The sequence below is a fragment of the Chionomys nivalis genome, chromosome 6 (genome assembly GCF_950005125.1).
Source record: "Chionomys nivalis chromosome 6, mChiNiv1.1, whole genome shotgun sequence".
Lineage (NCBI taxonomy): Eukaryota > Metazoa > Chordata > Mammalia > Rodentia > Cricetidae > Chionomys > Chionomys nivalis.
In genome coordinates, this window is record NC_080091.1 from 102,217,490 (window position 1) to 102,238,883 (window position 21,394).

General features: G+C 45.0%; 1 protein-coding gene across 2 annotated transcripts in view; it reads right to left on the reverse strand.

The window, feature by feature from the left end:
• The window catches only part of Lrrc8c (leucine rich repeat containing 8 VRAC subunit C), a 79,969-nt gene that overhangs the window by 34,794 nt on the left and 23,781 nt on the right, over positions 1-21,394 (reverse strand). The gene's annotated exons all lie outside the window — the stretch shown is intronic.

Genomic DNA, 21,394 nt, shown 5'->3' on the forward strand with positions numbered 1-21,394 from the left:
ATCCCCAATTAAATGTTTTCCTTTGTAAGAGTTGCTGCGGCCATGGTGTTTCTTCACAGCAATAGAAATCCTAACTAAGAAATGAGGCAAGTGCTTTCCTTGCTGGGCCAGCTTTCTACTCCTGCAAGTAAGATATCTTAAATAATTCAAAAGGGTCAGATACTCCAATTTTAGAAACATAAATTTTTGCAGTCTATGTCTGCTTATATTGCAAGCTGAGGTGCTGTTTGGTGGTTGAGGATATGCTCAGCCTGCACAGGTTTTAAACTCCACTTGTTCTAACTGCACTCAATGCTCACTGCTTGAGGATATCATATCATTCAGTTCTTTGATTAAAAAGCATTGGTAAGTGGGACTGGGGCCACAACTCGGTCTGTGTGGTATTTGCCTTGCAAGCATGAGGACCTGCATTCCATGCCCAGAACCCATGAGAAAAGCCCAGTGTGGTGAGGTGGCTTTCAATCCCAGTTTTAGGCAGCTACAGACAGACAGAAGGTGGCTCCACCTACGTGAGGGGCTCCAAACCAGTGAGATCTAACTTTAAAAGGTGGATGATTCCTCAGAATAAAACCTGTGGCTGTTCCCTGGTCACCTTGTGCACACATGCGCAGCACACATGTGAACATGTGCAGTAGTACACAGACATGCACACATACAAGAAATGCTGGCATTAAGTGCAACAATTTCCTAACACAGCGTATCCTCACCAGCACAGAACTGCATCCCGGACAACACTGATACTTTCTTGCCTGGAGTTAACACTCTTCTCTATTTATTTACCATGGCTCAAAGGCTGTCAAACTTAGTCTAGCACTTACATCCCTTCCTGACTGCCAACATCACTGGGTGGGTGTGCCTCACTTTTGTTTCATCCATGACTTTCTGGCAGTCATGAAATGGCACTGTACCCTGAATGAGCACAGCCATAGACCATTCAGAGAAACAAGATTAGATTCTTGTCAACAAGAGATCAGTGGCTCTATAACAGAATGCATAAAAAGCAGCTAAACATTCCCGAGTTCAAGATTCACAAATACAGTGGGAAAGAACCCCTCATGTATTATCCATCTCTTAAACTGGTTTTCTTAAATTACACAATTATGCTTTGAAATTTTCATTAATGCATACAAAATATGTTGGTTGTATCTATGACCTACATTCATTCATTCTCATTCTCTCTCTCTCTCTACCTCTCTCTCTCTCTACCTCTCTCTTCTCAATATAATCCACTGATCTGAGTCCAATTTCTGTTGCCTATATGTGCCTACTGGGGCATGGACAACCCACCAATGGCAACATCCCCTAGGAAATGTGCTTCTCCCTCCCAGTCACTAACTGCCAACAGCTTTTTAGCTAGGGTGGTGCCACACGAGCTCCACCCGTCCATGCTGGGATTTTAACTGGCTTGGCCTTGCACATGTCCCGTACAGCTGACCACTGCTGGCAGGCTGTATGTGCAGAGTCGCAGCTAAGGGACAGAGTTTCACACACTCTTCTCCATCCTCCAGCTCGTACATTCTTTCTGCCCCGCTTCCATGGTTTCCCCAGGACGTTCAGACATGTGGGGTGTTGATAGAGATGTCCCATCTATGGCTGGATGTTCACGGTCACTTATTCTCAGGACTGTGACCAGTTATGAGTCTCTGCATTAACTGTGGGAGCAGGAAGGTGGAGGGAAATGGATTATGTGTGTGTGTGTGGGTACTTAACCCAAACTAAGAATGTATGAAGAGGTTTTATGAAAACATAGTTCATAAGCTTATTACAAATACACCCTACCCCCTGCAAGAAGAAGTTTGAATTGGAAATACCCTGTGTGGGTGCACAGTGATATGAGCTGTGGTTTTTAAATTATGTGCATAGGCACGTTCACGTGAGTGCAGGGGCCTGCGTGTTCAGAGGATACCATCAGCTCCTCTGAAGTTGGAGTTGTGTGTGTGTCGGGGGTACTCATGTGGACTCTGGGAACTGAACTTGGATCCTTTGTAAGAGCATCAAACATTCTTAAGTATGAAGCCATCTTTCCTATTTTAAGTATGAAGCTCTGTGAATTACTAAATGAAAATCTCAATGCCAGGCATGGGTTACCCCTCAACGAGTTACCAGTCAGGGATGCCCAAGAGGCACCTAAAACGACGCAGGCTATCCTTACTGCTCTCAGTTGCCCACTGTAACTAGATGGTAAAACCCCACTGCTGAAGACACCACAAACTCTGATTTCAGGACATAGGGAAATCAATCTTGACTATTTGGGAAATTCTCCCAGGTAGCTCGCTTTCAAACTGCAGGAAGCTGTGCAAGCTGCTGGGTGAGAAAAGACAGCCATGGTCCCATCCAGGACTGGGCCCTGCATGCTAGGCTGACCTGCCATGAAGAACGAGCCTGCTGGAGCAACAGTGGCGCGATGGATATAGGGGTAACCAAGTCTGTCTGACGGGACCTGAGGCCTGCTCCACACGAGGGAACTTATGCCTAGCACTGTAAACCTAACGCAATCCCACGGATGGGGAAATCCATGGATTCTGACCCCAGTGCGGAACCCACTGTAGTTGTTTTGCTAAACAGTTACCCTGCCAAACTGCCTTCTAATTATTTATGCTCCTATCCCTGAATCTGTGCTGCTCTCAGCCCTGACACAGGTTTTGTTGTTGCTGTTGTTTGTTTTGCAATAGGTAGGGGTTAAATCTTCTTATCTGCTTTCCCAGCAGCACCTGACACCGTCAAACCATTCATTCTTGGGGCTTCACTTTGCTTCTGACCCCCCTGCTGTTTCTCCCATTCTTTTCCATTTCCTATCTCCTCTCCTCCCCTGACCTTTTATTTTGAGTGACCACTGCTAAGTCTTTGGTGATTTTCTTTCTTTCTAACTCCTTCACTCCCTGGGTGACTACATCACTGTTTCTGTCACCTCCATGCAAATATCCAGCTACCTATTTGACACCTCATTACCCACTAGGTAAGTCAAGCTTGGTTTTCCAAAATCTATCCATGTCAACCCTTACTTCCCACTCTCACGGCAAAGCCCTGCTTCATATGTAGCCTTCCTAGCTCAAAAGAACAGCCGTATCCTTCCAGTGATCGAGGTCCCCAATCTGAGTCACCCTTCACTCTCTTATATCCACAGTTACTCCGTCAAAAGGAAGCTTAACACCGTTTCTCACTGAGCCGCTTCTTCCTTACGTGACAATCTAAGTTTCACAAAGGTGACTCTTTTTCCTTGTTGGTTCTATTCTGCTCACAGATGTATTACAAACGTGTAGAAAATGGTACTCAGAGAATATAGGTCAAAATTTGATGAAGTTAACAAACCTGGGGCGATAACTCAGTGGGATAGGATGCTTTTTGTTTTGCGAGAACAGGGACCTGAGTATGCCTATCACTGGGGTCAGGGGGAGACTCTGTTCCAAGTGAATGAGGCAGAGAATCACAGGACAAGGTATTCAGTGTCCTCCTCCGGACTCTGCATAAATTTTGGAGTGCACTCACCCATACATGCGGTGTGTGTGTGTGTGTGTGTACTATAGAAATATCCCATATACACACAGACACACACATAAAATAGAGTGAATGTTTGTAATTTTAGTGAGGAAGAGGGTAAACTGTTTTCAATTTTACAACAGTCATGCAAATCAACATGCATCTGGGTACTACCCCAGGCAGAAGTTTCCTTTGTGCAGGGCCAGGGCATGGGCACAATGAAGGCCAGTATGGAGAAGGCACATATGATTTTACACACACAGACTGTTAGTTGTACCAAAGGGTCCACAGGTCAAAGGGAGCCATCAGGGTCCACAAGCATCAGTCATCAAACAAACGCTTTCCTTTAGCAGTGTGGAGGAATGAATAGCACACCTTCTCAATCACATACACAGTCCGTCTTTCTTCCTTGGGAGGATGTGACTCTGGCTAAAGTCTTACTACGAGGTATACATGACAACATATTCCTAGAAAAGTCCCCCAAAGGAGGGTGTGACGTTACGATGCTATAGAAATACAGTTTGTTAGAAGAGGCATAAGTGTGTTACAAATTAGCACTGAGAGGGCCCAGGAGTTTGGCCATCCCATTCATACCATCGTTTTAGGGGTGAGAAACCTGAGCCAAGAGAAACCAGATGCTTGATCAAGGACGATAGCTAGCAAGTGGAGAACCGGAACTTCCAGCTGAAGTTCTTGCTCGGGAGTTCTTTGATGAGGTCACAGGATGTGGACGAGGATTTAAAGAACCTATTGAGTTCTAAACAAAGAGTGGAAATAGAATTTCTCCTGAGCTCAGTCTGCTGTCATGTCCTTGGTTGGACTGTGAGCAATAAAAACCATAGAGTGTTATTAACGTTTAAATAATTCTTACAGGCAAGTGGCCCTCAAAGCCGTCCTGGAATGGAAGCCTTTGACTCAAAGGAAGCTTAATGGTTAAGCTGACCTTGTGACCCAAGATGTACTTCCGTATTATTGACTCCTTGGATTGCTTTATACATTCCTAAGTTTCCCGTGAGTGGATAGCTCAGTTATCTTATACGAAAAGTCTTCAGTTTGAACCTCCCATGATTCCAAGGGCAGTGATGGCAGGAAGTGAAAATCTCTCTTAGTTAGCAGTTTTTTCTTAACCAGAGAAAAGATTGCTTTCTTTTCCAGCCTTCTCCTTCTGTCAATGTGTACAGCAAGCACGCACCAAGGCCTTGCCTTTGTATGATGCTTCTGGGATCTCTATGTAGCCACTGGCCTCTGAGGCTACTAAAAGTGTGTCGTATATTCTGAGCAGGAGCTGTCTGGGACAACTCCCTGTTACAAGCATAATTCACTTTTATTATGAATTGGCTTGCTGTAAATGAATTACGAGAGCGAACTATGCCTGGCCCTGTGCACACAGGAGAACACAGCAGACGGCGTACCAGTTCCCACCCACATATTCTTTCAGGGAAAGGGACCTGCGATCAGGATTCCCACAAAGTTGGCAATACAATGCTCTCCTTTCTAATCAGTATTGATTAATGTTACTGGGTGTGCCAATGCTCTAAAGATTGATTTTATTTTAATCAAGATAAAATTTATATGTTGCTTATTCTGGAATCTTCTAGAAAACAGCAGGGTCTTAGAAATTATCATTGTATCATGTGGTAAGTTGAAATCACATGGATACACACACCCAATTAAGCAATTTGTAGTAAACACCAAATTCTTCCAATATGTTACTCTTTTTTTCTTTTTTTAATTGATTTTATTGAGCTATACATTTTTCTCTGCTCTCCTCCCTTCCTCTCCCCTCCTCTTTAACCCTCTCCCATGACCCCCATGTTCCCAATTTACTCAGGAGATCTTGTCTTTTTCTACTTCCCATGTACATTAGATCCATGTGTGTCTCTCTTAGGGTCCTCATTGTTGTCTAGGTTCTCTGGGAATGTGAATTGTAGGCTGGTTTTTCTTTGCTTTAGGTCTAAAAGCCACTTATGAATGAGTACATATGATATTTGTCTTTCTGGGTCTGGGTTACCTCACTCAAAATGATTCATCCATTTGTCTGCAAATTTCAAGATGTCTTTTTTTTTCTGCTGTGTAGTGCTCTGTTGTATAAATGTACCACATTTTCCTTATCCATTTTTTGGTCGAGGGGCATTTAGGTTGTTTCCAGGTTCTGGCTATGACAAACAACGCCGCTATGAACATAGTTGAGCACATGTCCTTGTGGTATGATTGAGCAATCTTTGGGTATATGCACAAAATATGTTACTTTTTTAAAAGATTGATATTACAATAAATAAAACCAAAAGCATTAATACATAGACGCATATTGGAAAAAGTGACTAACCAAAACCCATCTGGTATTAAGAGAGAATGCATGAGAGGAGCAAAGCAGTCTGGGGATATGTATAATAGGAAGCCGAGGATCAGCAAAGCTTGATGACCGCTGGAGAGGGTGGGCTAACAAATGCATTCCTCCACCTCAGCTTGGCCCCAGGGAAAGGGCCAACGCAGCTGGGCTGAACGTTATGACACAACAGACAGCTCGAAACTGAGTTTGGATTTCTGTTTGTCCACATGCTGCTAGGGTTGCAAAAGAAGGTTTTCACTCCTTGGGGATTTTTGCTAAAAACGCTTCAGTGATGTCATCATGACACCAACCACTTAATGCTCACTCTGTGCATTTCAAGTTCGCCTCCATTCAGAGATCCCTAGTGAACTGAGACTAGGTGCTGTCTAACAGCCTCTTAAAGACCGATCATAGACCAGCATGAGGGGTAGACATTCTTTTCCTGGTCTCTGGTTCTGCAGGTTCTCCTACCTACAGGCTGTCTGCCACATGGCTGCCGCTGGGTATTTGTTTGCTTGTCTGAGATAGGTCTCAAGTAGCTTTGACCCCCAAAGTGGCCAAGGGTGACCTTGAGCCTCTTTCCTTCTGTACCTCCCTAGTGCTGGGCTTACAGGTGTGTTCAGTATACCCTGTTTATACGGTGCTGAGGACCAAATTCAGGGCTGCATGCATGATATTCTACCACTGAACTAAATCCCCAGCCTCAGCCCTGCTTTAATTTCTAAATGTTTCAGACCATCTGCATGCTGCCCAGACTGGTCCTGAACTCGCTCTGTACTCAGGTAGGGTATAGCCTGATCATTATCTTGTCTCTGAGGTTTCAGGCGTCCCTCACCATGCCTGGCACACTGCCACTTTCCCAGAAAAGCTGTATACTATTTAGAAAGGGGTTATTTGCCAGGTACTATTATTAGTAAAAATCTTGGATTAGAACTAAATGAGGCTTTCCTTAAAAAATCCATTTCAGAACTGTCTATGGCCTTGCCAGATGTATTTTTAAAAGTCGTTGAAAGATCTAGAAAGCAAGATTCATAAGCCCAGTGACATATCAGCCTGCCTGCTGGCATCTACAGCTGGTTTCTGATCTGCATTTCATCAGCTGGATGAAAAGTGTGTTTGGAAGGAACAGAGCTGGCTTAAGGTTTGTCCCCTTGGACTAGCGTGGGAAGCATGTTCATGTGTGAGGTATGTCCGTACCACCAGCAGTTCCAGGCAGAGGAGAAGATGGGAATTCAAGGATAGTTCTAAGTCAGCCTGGGCTACACGAGACCCTGTCTCGAAACAATAACAGAGAGTTGTTAAATTGAAAGGCTTAAAATATCAATCCGAGGGGAGAGGTGGTGGTGCACGCCTTTAATTCCAGTATTTAGGAAACAGAGGCAGGCAGATCTCTAAGATCAAATCCAGCCTTGTCTATCTAGTGAGTTCGAGGCCAGCCAAGACTACAGTGGGACCCCCACCTCACAAATAAATAAATAAATAGTTGGAAAATCTGAGACGTTTGGTTAAAAGCAAAAATTTCATAGAAAAAAAAGGAGGACATAAACAAGAAGAAAAGGGTTACTTTTAAAAGTCAAACACTCCAGAGATGAGAGCCCTTTGGAGCTCTGAAGAGGAACTGGGGAATTTAACAGATGATTTTCTGGGTGGTGGAAAACAGGCGCAGAGCCAAGAGAAAGGGCAATTGATGGAATAACTGGAGATGTTTGATTGTCTGTTTCCTCCGTTCGGAGGACCCACCCTCAAAAGGGAACACAGATCACTGCTCCCTGGGCCTGAAAATGCTTACATAGACATAAAAGTTACTGCAGAATAAATAGTGCCCCCTGCATGGAGCCATGGGGATGTTGAAAAGATAGGTTGGTTCATTTGTATTCAAGGCATTGGATACAAGCAAGGCCATCCTCGGATTCCTGTGAGTATGTGGGACTGGGGATGGGGAGGAGAAAACCAGGGATCTTTGACTTCATCTCTCCTTGCCCCTTGGAGGTACAGGGGCTCAGATTATCATGAAATCTTGGAATGAGATGGATCTCAAGGGTAGTGACTGACAACCTCTTTGTCCCCGACACTGACCCTGACAGTAGACCTGGCAGCTTTATGAAACATCTGTAGCATCCGGAGCCGCGAATGTGGAGAAGGGAGTGAGTGAGGAAGATGGTCTGTCCTAGGAACCTTGCACCAGGATGCAGAGATGTACGGACAGTTGCGAGAGTCACGATAGGCCGGGCACATGCAGGATGCTTCATATATGCAGAGCTGCCTGGACACCGGGGTTGAGATGCTTTCCTCGGGGTTTAACATGGCTCTCAGTGAGGCACTATGAATTTTTGTTTCTGTTGAGTAAGATAAAATTGACGTTGTCTACCCCAGAGATAAGGACAGTGCTGGGCTGCTTCAAGTGCCCCAGAGGAGTAGGGCATAAACGACAGATTCTGACCAAATTGATAAAAAGTCACTGAGACTCAGTCACGAAAGCCAAGCAACCAGCAGAAGCCAGCTCCATCTTCCAGCTGCCAGTTAAATGAGGCAGGCTGTCCTCCAGATGTGCTGACTGACACTGACCTATACAGGGTCATCCTCCACCTGACGCCCCAGTTGTCCATGCTGGGTACTGAGTTCCTAACAGTCTCCTTCCAATCAGGATATGCTGTTTTGACATCTTAGGGATCAGTCAGCAGTTTCCTGAGCGCCAGTGGCGATGCCGGGGGTGGGGGGGTGGGGTGTGTGTGGGTGTGCGTCTCCTGCCTCTGCTCTCCTCACTCAGTCTGTCCACATCTATCTGGGAACCCACTTCCCAGCTGCACACACGTGTCTATTGCCTATTCTCTGGGCAGAGGATGATTCCTTAGATCTGTTTAGAAACTTTTTTTGAGCCGGGCGGTGGTGGCGCATACCTTTAATCCCAGCACTCGGGAGGCAGAGACAGGCAGATTTCTGTGAATTAGAGGCCAGCCTGGTCTACAAGAGCTAGTTCCAGGACAGGCTCCAAAACTACAGAGAAACCCTGTCTCAAAAAACTATAAACAAAACAAAACAAACAAGCAACAACAAAAAAACCCAATTTTTTTGGGTTTGGTTTTCAAGACAGGGTTTCATTGTATTGTGTAGCCCGGCTGTCCTGGAACTCCCAAGTGCTGGGATTAAAGGCATATGCCACCACTGCTCGGAACGAACAATTTTAATTGGATTACAATACTCAGGGGCTTTAGGTTCTCAGATTTTTGGGTTCTGGTGATGTTTGGGCTTGAGTCCAAGACCTTGGGGACATTAGACAAGTGCCTGACCACTGGGCTACACTGCCAGCCTCGCATAAACCATTTTATGGCATGGCAAACCTCTGAGCCTTCTCCTGTTAGTTACTGAGACATGTAAATCACTGTAAATAGCTATCCTGACATTCTACAGAAGGTATGAACAAATTCTTCCTGCTGGACTTCTTGGTCTTGTTATATAACTTCTCCAGCTTTCCCATCCTCTCTGCCATTCCCAGTCTCCAGAGACCATGATTTAGCTCCCCCCTTCTATGAGATCAGCCTGCTAGGACTCACGGGTGAGGACGTGCAGCATTTTTCTTTCTGTGCACAGTTAATTTCTCTTTATTGGGATGTTCTGCATGTTTATCCATGTTGCCATTTTACTGTGTTTTTTTTTTTCTTTTCTCCTTTTCTTCCTCATTTCCTTTTCCATCATTTTAAAACTACTAACCACCCATCACCGAGAATCAGATGTTAGGGGGAAGTGTGAGCAGCACACATCCTTGAAGGAGGCTTGAGAGACGACCCCTTCGACCCCTTCGTCTGTTTCTCTGCTCTTTATGCTAATTCAAACCCGAAGGGTTTGTCTGAGCCGGGAGAGCTCTTGGGCGATGTGTGGTAACCAGTCTTTCACTTCTTCCAGAGAGGACAAGATCTAAAGTCCTGCAAGCCAGGTGTGATGACAAGCACCTGTAAGCCAGGTGTGGTGATGGGCACCTGTAACCCTAACACTGGACAGGTGGAGGGAATGGGAATGGGCATGCAAGTCCAGTCATGAGTTAGCACAACCTGGGTTACACGTGATTGTCTCAAAACCAAAAGTCTAACAAGACAAAACATAAAACCAACTAAATATGCGATTGCCTGGGAATAAAGGCGTGGAAATAAATGTGTCCAGCCTTCACGACTGGGATTTGTTTTATAACTTGAAACTGGAATAGATTCAGAGAGATGTTTAAGAATTTCTTACCACAATAAACTCTGCTTAGGTGATTTTGTTTTTGAGGTAGTATCTAAGTAGCTAAGGCTGGACTCTAGCTAGCTATAAGTCAAGAGTGACCTTGAACTTCTGATCTTCCTGTGCCCACCACCAGAGTACTGATATTTCAGGTGCACCGGCGGCATCCAGTTTACACAGGGCTGGGGACTGATTTAAGTGCTTGTCCACCTGAGGCTGCACTCTCTCAGCTGAGCTACACCCCAGCCCTTGGGAAAACTCCTGCAATTCACTATCCAAATTCTGAGAACTAGACAGACATGGAGGAGAGATGTCTCAATATGTTTTTGAATATTCAATACTTCTCTCCATCGTTACTTAAACTTGCATTTTTCTGATGAGAAGGTCTTTCTTCTTGTTAGCAATGAGATGTGTACCCGCCTCAAATATTTAACCACTATACCAACAGGGACCCACCTGATGGCGGCAGGAAGGGAAGCAAAAGGGAAGGAGCTGCAGGAATGGAACTAGAACAAAACAACCCCTGTGAGTGAAGGGTGAAGGGAGTCAGCACGAGGTGCAGCAGCCCACAGGCCTCAACTTCAAAGAGAAAATGAAGTCATTTGGGTTGCCCCGGTAACACCAAGATAAAATGTGGAAATGAAAATGCAGGCTATAACGTTAACAAAATCTTCCTCGGCAGGAAGGTCTCTGACAAGCGGAATGAGGTTTACCATAGCAACATGCAAAAACCCCACATAAACCAATCAAACAGAGAATTCCCAAGGGGGAGAAGCCTGGCAATGAAGACCAGACGGATCCACTGCCAATTCTGTCCCTCACAAGGGCTTGCTGGGATCAAAGGAGACTTCCTTTAAAACCTTAGCCAGTTTTAAATGCTAAGCGTTGTATCTACCAACTGTTTCTTCAAATCTGCACTCTTTCTAAAGCACTGGTTTATGGGGGGGGGGGGGAACGTAAGTAAACAAACAGAAAGGCCAGAACCCCAGTGATGGTTTAAATAAGAAATGTCCTGCATGATCTCAGTATCTGAACACTTGATCTCCTGTTAGCGGCGTTGTGTGGGAAGGTTCAGGAGCTGTAGCCTTTCAGGAGGAAGTATGTCAGTCACCAGGGCCGGCCTTGATAGCGTAAGTCCCCTACCCTGCTTGCAGTTTGCTTTCTCTGTGGCCACACTACCCACCATCCTTAACACATCCCTCAGGAACCTTTTCCCCCTAAGTTGCCCTGGCCGTGGTGTCTTACCCAAGCAACAGAAAGACTGATACTGCCACCATTCTGGGTTATATTTTCCATCTATACCAAGGTCCTCAGATACTAAGGCAGTAGGTAGACCTCCCTGGCAATCAGTTGTAGTGGGATTCTAATTGATTTAATAATAAAAACCTGGAGTCAGATATTAAGGCGTGAAAGCGAAAGATCAGAGAAGCTGAGCAGCCACACTAGAGTTCTTACCTCTACGAAATCCTCAGAACCAGGGGGGCGAAATCCTGTCTCTATGAATCCTCAGACTGAATGCCGAGAGCTCCTGTCTTCTCCCAGTTTATATTCCTCTCTCTGTCCAGCCATATCCCTTCCTGTCTCCACCTCTAGTGCGTGACTCCCAAGTACTGGGGTTAATGGTGTGAGCACCACTGCCCGGTTCTGTTTCTCTATTAGATTGGATCAATCTCGTGTAAATCAGGGTGGCATTGAACTCACCGAGATCCGTCTGCCTCTGCTTCCTGAGTGCTGGGATTAAAGGTGTGTGCCACCTCTGCCTGGCCTCTATGGTTAACTGGTGGCTCACTCACACTCTGATCCTCAGACAAGCTTTATTTGTTAGAGCACCAACAAAGTATCACCACAGTCCGGGTAGTTCTGCAGTATTGCTATCGTTATTAACTTTCCTTTTGGTTCTGGCAAAAGAACTCAGGGACCTGGACATGCAGAGAACTTACTCTGTGACAGAGCAATGCTCTCAGCTCCACTGAGTCAGGTGAGACTCTAGAAGTAATAGTGGTTGGCCAGGATGGCCCTCGTGTGGAAGTACCTGGGTCAGAATCCTGACTCTGCCACGTGTGAACCGGGTGAGTAGACCAATAATCCTTTGGCTTCTTCACCCTCACAAGGCTGACTGGAACAGTTCTTTTCCTCTGTAAGACTTAGGAAGTGTGTGAGGAACGATTACGGTAAGCACTAATTGCAGCGAGGCAGGTACTTAGCGCTCAATATTTGGCAGCAGAGGCAACGATTAGATTTGGCAGGTATGGTAGGGAGTTCACAACTGAAAAACTTGTATGTCGTTTACGTAAGAAAACTTCAGAATAAGATCTACCTTCTCAGCAAGAAAAACCGTCTAATATACAGTGTGATTTTCACTAACCACAGCTGTAAAATTCTGCAACAGGTTCCAAAGTGTGTGTATCTTTCTACTTGAAATGTTACATCTATTTGTGGTGGTTTTAATGAGAATGGCTCCCATAGGCTCCTATGTCTGAAAGCTTGGTCCCCAGTTGCTGAGGGTTTGGAAAGGGTTAGGCTGTGTGGCTTTGTTGGAAGGGGTGTCATGGGGGTAACCTTTGAGGCTTCAGAAGACAGCCATTCCCAGCATGCCTCTTCTTCCAGTGAGCTCGCAACTATGTCTCCAGCTTATTGTCCCTGCCATGGACTTCCCTTCTGAAACTGTAACCACCAAATATACTGGCTTCTGTCAGTTGCCTTGGTTGCAGTGCCTTACCACAGCAACAGAAAAGGAACTAAGACACCGAGATCAGTAGCCACCACTTATCCTTTCTGCTCGAAACCCTCTGATTAGTGTCGATGTGCCAAGCAGGTGGAGAACATAGCATGTCACTGTGTGATTGACCTGTTTCTCTTAACATGACATTTTCAGGGCTTATCGGGACCATCACATACTGAAGAACTAACTTTTGGAAGCTGAAAAGCAGTCCATTGCCGGTGGACACTTTTTTTTTAAAAAACGAGCCGGGCGGTGGTGGCGCACGCCTTTAATCCCAGCACTTGGGAGGCAGAGGTAGGCGGATCTCTGTGAGTTCGAGACCAGCCTGGTCTACAAGAGCTAGTTCCAGGACAGGCTCCAAAGCCACAGAGAAACCCTGTCTCGAAAAACCAAAAAAATAAATAAATAAATAAAAAAAAAATAAAAAAACGATTCTTCAGAGAGAGCTCACAGGGCCCCACCCTTCCCTGAGGATCTAACTGTATCTGGAGGAGAGAAAGACATTTTCTTCAATGGTGTGGCCACTGGTAAGCTGTCCCTGCTCCCGTAAATTCCTTTTCTCTGAGCCCCATAAGCAGCTTCAATTAAACTAACAGGTTCACACACACACACACACACACACACACACACGATATATTCATCTCTTGATAGGTTATTTCCACATTGTGGCTATTGTAAGAAAGGTTAGTATTAATATAAAGAGGTTATCTAAGAATAAATGCTTTACAAACAAAACCCTTTGAATAAAATTTCTTGTTTTTGTTAAACAAGAAAGGCAGATCTGACAACTGATAATGTTATTGTGCCTGCCAACTGCCAGGCACTAACACAGTATCTGCCAAGCATTGTCTTTTTTACTCTACGTTAAGTCTGTCAGAGAGCACTGGCTTGCTCTACAGAAGATGAAACCTACACACAAGTTAGTTTCCCCAACGTTAGAAAGTCTGTGAACGGCAGAGCAAAACCCCCAACTCCAATCTGTCGGAGTCCAACATCCAAGCTCATCACACGTCACAAGTAGAATTGTTTCATTCGGGAAGCGAGCTCTCTTGGGATTGTATTCTTGGTAATCATGTTTGTGAGCTGAACACAATGCCCTCGGCTCTGCACACAGAAAGATGCAGTCTAAGAGAAGAGCTTGGTGGAGGTTCTGTCCACACAGCCACTAGTATGGAACCGACCTGTCAGTCACTGGGAGCTAGAAGAGCGAAGATTTACAGACAGTGCCACAAGACCACTTCCATTAATAAATTACACTCAGTTACACCGCTTCTGTTTGAAGCTAAACCCTTGGGTGGAGAATGCGGTTCCCAGACACAGTCTCCTAATTTAGGGGATCTGGATGTGACTTCCAGGAACTTGGTGTGGCAAAACAGCAAGAACCTTCCGTACCGAGAATTGAATACTGGGAAACTTACACCAAATTAAAATAGAAAGACACCAACTACTTACTTCCCCTTCATTGTTCTTGTGCAAATTAATTTGCTCTGGCTACTTGTTAACCATCTCTCGCCCCAAGAAAATTACCAGATCTTGCTTCATTCATGTTTCAGCTAAGTTTCTGCTTTATTGCAAATACACTCACAAAAAAAGGTTGGTTTTTGAAGACTAGTTTGAAGGTTCAATCTTAAAACAAAATGTGATGACTATTTTGGACCCTTTCTGCTCTTCTCAAAATATTTCGAAAGGGAGGAAACACTTTAGGTATATTTTATGTATAATATTCCATGAGTACTGAACACCTCTTCCTAATGTATGGCCTCCATCCTGTCCATGAATAATGGTGGAACTGCCATAGCAATGCACAGAGCCGACCTCTCTGAGGGTGACGTCACCTTTGTAGGATTCCCACGCTCACACACCCTTAGCTTTGGCTTCCATTATTTTATTAAACATTTTTTCCCTGCAGGCGCCTCTATCATTGCTCAGATTTCTATCTGAACTCAATTTTTAGATCTAGGTGCTCCAAGTTTCCCTCTTAAATTTGTCCCAATATATAGAACACGGGATCTAGCTGAAGGGTTTGACATGGTGTTTGGTGAAGTCAAGACAAGTTCAAGATTTTTACTTATTTTTGTAAAATTGAAGGGAATAAAGAAGTCTTAGTCAATAAGAAGAGCTCGTCTGCAGAGTAGCACATGGGGACTTGGTTAAGGCAATGCAAGTTAGGTGTCCAAGTGGAGGAGCTTTGTAAACAGTTGGATACACCAGACCAGAGTCCAAAAGTCTTGGCTAGCAGAACAAACTCAGGAGTGATTAGGACATATGAACTGTTACCAGGGGACAGGATAAAACCACTTAGGGCATATACAGACAGGAAAGCTGCCTAAGGACTTCCTGAAACAAAGAACATTTTGCTCCAGATATGGGCATGAATATTTTCTCTAACTTCCTTCTTACCTTTGCATGAATGCCACTTTTGGAGATTTTTTTTTGGCCGGCCCTCTTGAAAATATGAACGCTAGAGGCTGGGAGATGGCTCATGCTATACAAGCGTGAGGACCTAAGTTTCAATCTCGAGCAACCACATGAAAGCCAGGCATAGCTGTACATGCTGGCAACTCCAGCCTGGGTAACTGGGAAACAGACAGACGCTCTGGGGTTTGTGGGCCAGCCAGGGTCGCAGCATCGGTGAGCTCCATGTTCAGTGAGAGACCCTTTCTCAAAGAAGAAAGAGCAGCCGAGAAAGACACCCAACATCAACCTGTGGTTTCTACATGCAAATGCATGCATACTTCTACATACATATGTACAAACCATAAGAACACATGCCACACATGTGTTCATATGCATACATACACACTAGTGCCAACCCTTGGACAGCAACATGTGATTCCAACCTTCCAAACCCCCATAAGAACATATGCATATGCCAGCCACACACGTGTGCACGCACACACACACACACGTGCTAACTCTTGGACAGCAGCACATGATTCCAACTTTTTAAACCCCCATAAGAACATATGCATATTCCACACGTGCACGCGCGCGCACACACACACACACACACACACACGCTAACCCTTGGACAGCAGCACGTGATTCCGACCCTCCAAACCCTCCCATCGTCACCCTCACTTCACAGCATTATTGGCCCCACCCGTGTTGTGTGTTTTATGGTTTTCAGTTGTGTTGGTCTGTCTCCTCTATGCGAGGTAAACTCCTTAGGGATCAGGGGCCCGGCCTTCCTTCCTCCCTCCCTTCTAATGCCCAGCACGGCCTCTGGCATATCCACGCTCTCAGCAGACAACTGCTGAAAGAATGAGTGAAAATCAGTGTACACACGACTGGAAATTCTCTCGGTGGTCAGAAATGCAGAGCAGAAGAGCTGCAGAGAAGGCTCAGTCCTCAGCATCCTGCTGCTCTTGCAGAGGACCCCAGTTTGGTTCCCAGTACCCCACACACAGTCTCACAACCACCTGCATGTAAGTCCAGATCCAGAGGATCTGATGTCCTCTGTGGACACCAGGCAGTCAAACATAAAATGAAAACAAATCTCCACAAAACACGCATACAAGAAACATTCATTTGACTCCAGAATTTAGTTAGGTGGACTTGGTTTTGAGAAGAGAACCATGAGCTCCTCCGAACTGATCAGCATTTCTCAGGAGACTGCGCTGTGCCAAGGCGTTGAATGACAGCACAGGTGTGTAAGAGGCCATCAAGATGTGTGCGTGTGGGTGGAAATCTAAAAAAACAAAACCTTTTGTCTTCTTCAAGGAGTGGGGGTGGGGGGCGGGGCGGGGGGAGGAAGGAGAGGGATAAGGCTAGAGGTGCTCTTGGACTGGGTTATCCTAGGCCACAAATCCCTAAAGGTACACGGACAGCAATGAACAGGGACAGCGGAACAGAGTGTGACAACTTCATAGGGGGTGACACAGGAGCAGGCTCAAACTGATGATGCTCATAGGGGGTGACACAGGAGCAGGCTCACACTGATGATGCTCATAGAGGGTGACACAGGAGCAGGCTCACACTGATGATGCTCTTTCAGGAGACAGGTGACATAAAGGCAAATACTTCTGTAACTAGCAATGGGTGGGTTCCTCACCAGAGTGTGGAAGGCTGCTATCTTAAAGAGGAATGTGAGAAAATACACACACACACACACACACACACATATTCTAACCATTTACATACTACCTTCCTCTCTCCACCTTTGGGAATACATTCCACAGAAGCCCTGAACCACTGGTCTACACCCTGAGTCTCTGTTTCTGACCAATCTCCACTCATGACGATGGCATGACTGGATGACCGCAGGAGCCCCTTAATCGATTTCCCTGATTCTACCATAGATTGCTCTCCCCTGAGCAGCCGGAAGGAAACTCTCTGAGTCAGGGTTTCTATTGCTATGAAGAGACACTGTGACCACGGCAACTCTTACAAGGGAAACATTTAACTGAAGAAGCAGCTTACAGTTCAGAGGTTCAGTCCATTATGATCATGGTGGGACATGGCAGTGTGCAGGCCAACATGGAGCTGGTGAGGTACCTGAAAGTCCTACATCTTGCAGGCAACAGGAAGTGGTCTGTCTCATTGGGTGTGGCTTGGGCACATATGAGACCTCAAAGCCTGCCTACCCAGCGACACACTTCTTCCAACAAGACCGCATCCACTTCATCACAGCCACACCTAATAATGCCACTCCCTTTAGGGACCATTTTCTTTCAAACCACCACGCTCTTAAAATACCGGGTTTTTCCTGTGAGCCCAACCCTCTGACAACTCTCCATCTCACTCAGGAGAAAGGTCAAAAGCTGCACAAAAATCCTACACTCCTGTCTTCTGCTAGTGAGCTCTGGCCTGCTCATTTTATCTGCTCTAGCCACACCGGCCTTTCTAGACGTCCCTAAACATTCCATACCCGTCCCTGTCTCAGGACCTTCATACCTGACACACCCCTGCCCAGAATTCCTCTTTCTGGAATCTGTAATGGGCTTGTTGAATTTGACTCATATCTCAACCACCTTTTAGGCCCCTCTGTCAGCACCATGGTGGTATCTGACGTCACTACCTCTTGTTTGGACAATAACACTGCAAAGCTGATTTAACACTAAACCTCACAGTCCACACTTCCTCTCCCCTTCCACAACAGTTATCAAAGCTGAATGCATGTGTGTCATATGTGTGTGTGTGTATGTGTTTTCTTTTCTGTCTTCTCTAACTTGAATTTCCACTAAATCAGGGTTTTTTTTTTTAATGCTTAATTTGGAAGTTATTTTTGCACCAACCATTCAGAACAGCCTCTACCTGAGTCACATGTTAACCAAACAGTTCAAGAAGCAGAAATAGCGTATAGAAATGCCATGGAAGAGAAAGCAAGTAAGGGGATACAGATGGCTAACAGACACATCAAAGGCCTAGTAGTGCATATGTACACTCCAGCGCGTGCAAATACAAAGCTTTGGAGCGATGCACGGCACCAGGATCCCATCTGTCGAAGGAGAAATTTAGGAAGGACTGGTGGTTAAACGGCATGCATAACAGATTCTAGAACAAAACTCAGAGACTATTAGAGGAAAAAGTCAGAAAAACACTTCAAGTTACAGGCATAGGCAAGGGCCTCTCAACCGGACTCCAGGTAAATGGGACCTCATCAAACTAAAGTCTATAGAATGGGAGAAAATCTTTGCTTATAAATCTGACAGATTAGTATCTAGAATATACAAAGAACACAAAAAAGCTAAACAAGAAATCAAACAACCAGACCAATAAATGGACTAATGAAATGAATAAAGAGTTTCCAGAAGACAGAATAAACAATAAACCTATGAAAAATGCTCAGTTACTCGGCATCAGAACTGCATGCAGGTCAATACTATAGTGAGACTACACTCTGCCCCAGTTAGAACGGCAGCCACTAAGAAAATGAGCCAGGCGCGGTAGTCCTGCCTTTAATCCCAGCACTCAGGAGGTTGAGAGCAGACAAGTGTACATTCCAGGAGCAAGTACAAATGCCTTTTGAGTTTGAGCCAGGCCAGCCAGGGATACGCAATGAAACACTTTCTCAAGACAAACAATAAAAAGGAATCTACCAAAAGCCTATGGGTTGGCTATCCCATGATAACATCAAAGATGGGTACTGTATAGAAAGGCCTCTGGTGCCCTGCTAGGGAGTTCGGATCCTTTGGGAGTCACTTCTGAAACACGAACAGTGTTTTAGGATTGAGTACATCTGTGTAAGTCTGTGCTGGGCACTGCCCCGTGGAGAACCTATTGCTAATCCTAGCTGCGCTAGCATTTGAAAGATTTACTGCAAAATCCTGGGGGAAATAAAACCCAAGCAGGTGTGGGGATCCTTCAACTTTTGTCACACAGCAGGGCTGTTCAGAAAGCCTTTAAGACATCAGTTCCTGAATGAGTCAAGACTAAGTGTCCCAGGCATGGGACCCAGGCATGAAGTATTTTTATGCAATCCTAGATTGGGACCTATTTTCCTAGATACATCTTAAAAAGTAAAGAAACACATCCAATAAGGTCTGTAGACAGATAGCCAGAGCTACAGCTGCCCTTACAAAGGTAGTTTTCTTGCTTTAGTACTCATGATTGATCAATTGATGGGTTCAATGATTCTAGCTAGGGAACTGAAGAAGTCCTTGAACATGCTAAACACATGCTATACCTCAGAGTTACAGCCTTAGTCCCTGTATTTTATTCATTTATTTTGAGACAGGTCTTACTGTGTAGCTCTGGCTGGTCTGGAACTTGCCAGGTAGACCAGGTTGGCCTTGAACAAAAGACCCCTTACCTCAGCCTTCCAAGTGCTGGGATTAAAGGCAAATGTCACTATGCCTGGCCAGTCCTTGTGTTTTAATATCCTGTCTTTAGCTCATATTCTCCTTCACACTACATCAGGATGGACAGACTCCCCCACGCACTTGGCCTTGGGGAAAAGCAGGCTGCCTAAGTAATACTGAAGGGAACTTGGCCATAACCCTACTTTGAAAGTCCACAGCTGAGTGTTTTCGCATACAACCCAAGACCAAGACTTTCCTACCTGCTCTGGTCTCTTCTTCGGTGCTTGGGTTTTTTATATCTGCAACTACCTCTCCTCCCACACTGTGAACGCTAAGGGCAGAGACTGAGTGCCCACTCTGGTACTCCCCGCTAGTTGTCTGGGAATAACGGTTTACATGACAGAACTGTACGTGTGCACCGATGGTTTGGCCTTCTCAAATACCTTCTGAATGTGGACAGTGCTCTGAACATAAAAGCTATAGTACTGACGGGATCTCTGTCTGCTTGACAATTGGAAACTAACAAGTCTTAACAAAGCTCCCTCTCCGCATAATGGAGAACTCTGGGACACAAAGAAGGAGCACCAAGAAGGAGCAGGCATTTCATGTGAGCTGCATGTTTAACTCCTCACTATCCCAAGGCTCGAGGTCCTACAAGCCTATGTGTTTGGGAGAAATGGAGATTTTAGAGAGTTACCCATTTTGCCTGGATGTGACAGCTAAGTAGGGTCCTGAATGTCACCCAGGGAGCCTGTTTATGGTACTGTGAACGTTATACTCTAAAGACAACACTGTTTTTCTTCCTGATCTCTGGCAGGAATTCATCAACAAGAAAGGCTGTTCTTTCTTCTTCCACTTGTTAATTCTGCCCCACTTCAAAAGGGATGATAAATGAACATTTATTAATTGTACCAAATGAGTTTCACTGTGACATTTTCATATAAGCACAGAGCATAATTTGATCCTATTCACCCCTCCTGGTCTTCTATTAGCTCATTGCGTACTGTCTACTAAGATGGATGCTGTAGCTACCTTGCATTTCCTAGGAGCTGACAATGTCAGAGATACTTTGTTTCCTCTCTCACTGGTTTCTCAATCTTGTAGCTCTCTAGCCTCTTGGGTGGTAAATAACATCACAGAATGTAAAGGTAGACTCCGCTTCACTCAGCAAGTCCATTCTGTGAGCAGACAGCCCATATGCATATTTATATTAAATATTTGTCATAACATGTAACACAAGAAGTAGCGGCACACAGGTTTAGTTTTCAAATCAACTGTTTCATTTTAGGGAGAAAAATGAGGATTTCCTCAGTGTTGCCCATGGGTGAGCTCAATATTAAACTAGATGGCACTTGGAAGAATCTTTCTTAGAATAAGGACATGGATTTATGTTTTTAAGTCATGGTGACCCTGCCACCCTTGCCCCTCCTAAATAAAATGCCACAGAGATTGACGCATTGAAAAAAGCTGAAAGACTATTTGAAAACCTTCACAAGACAAAGAACTCACTGGTCCTTTTCAGATGACATTCTAAAAACAAAACGTATTTTAAAACAGGCTCCCTTCCAGGTTTCCAAGCAAACACACCCAAATAGATTAATTAATATATCAGAGCCGTAGAGTGGCCTCAGATACTGTACTTAATCTTGCTTATGATGCCACACAAGCAACTCTGATTCAGTGAGAATGTCAACAGGAAGAGGTCTGGCGGAAACATAAAACCTCAGAGCGAACGAATCCCGAGACTCAAAACAAGTCCCTTACCAGAAATGCTGGTTAAGCCAAACGACAGGGCAGCCAAGGCCATCAAGGAAAACCTCTGTTCTCAGGCTTCATGCTCTCCTCATATAAGGTGTCTATTATAGTTCTGCCTGGATGCGGGGTTTTTATGGAAGCATGGTATATTTC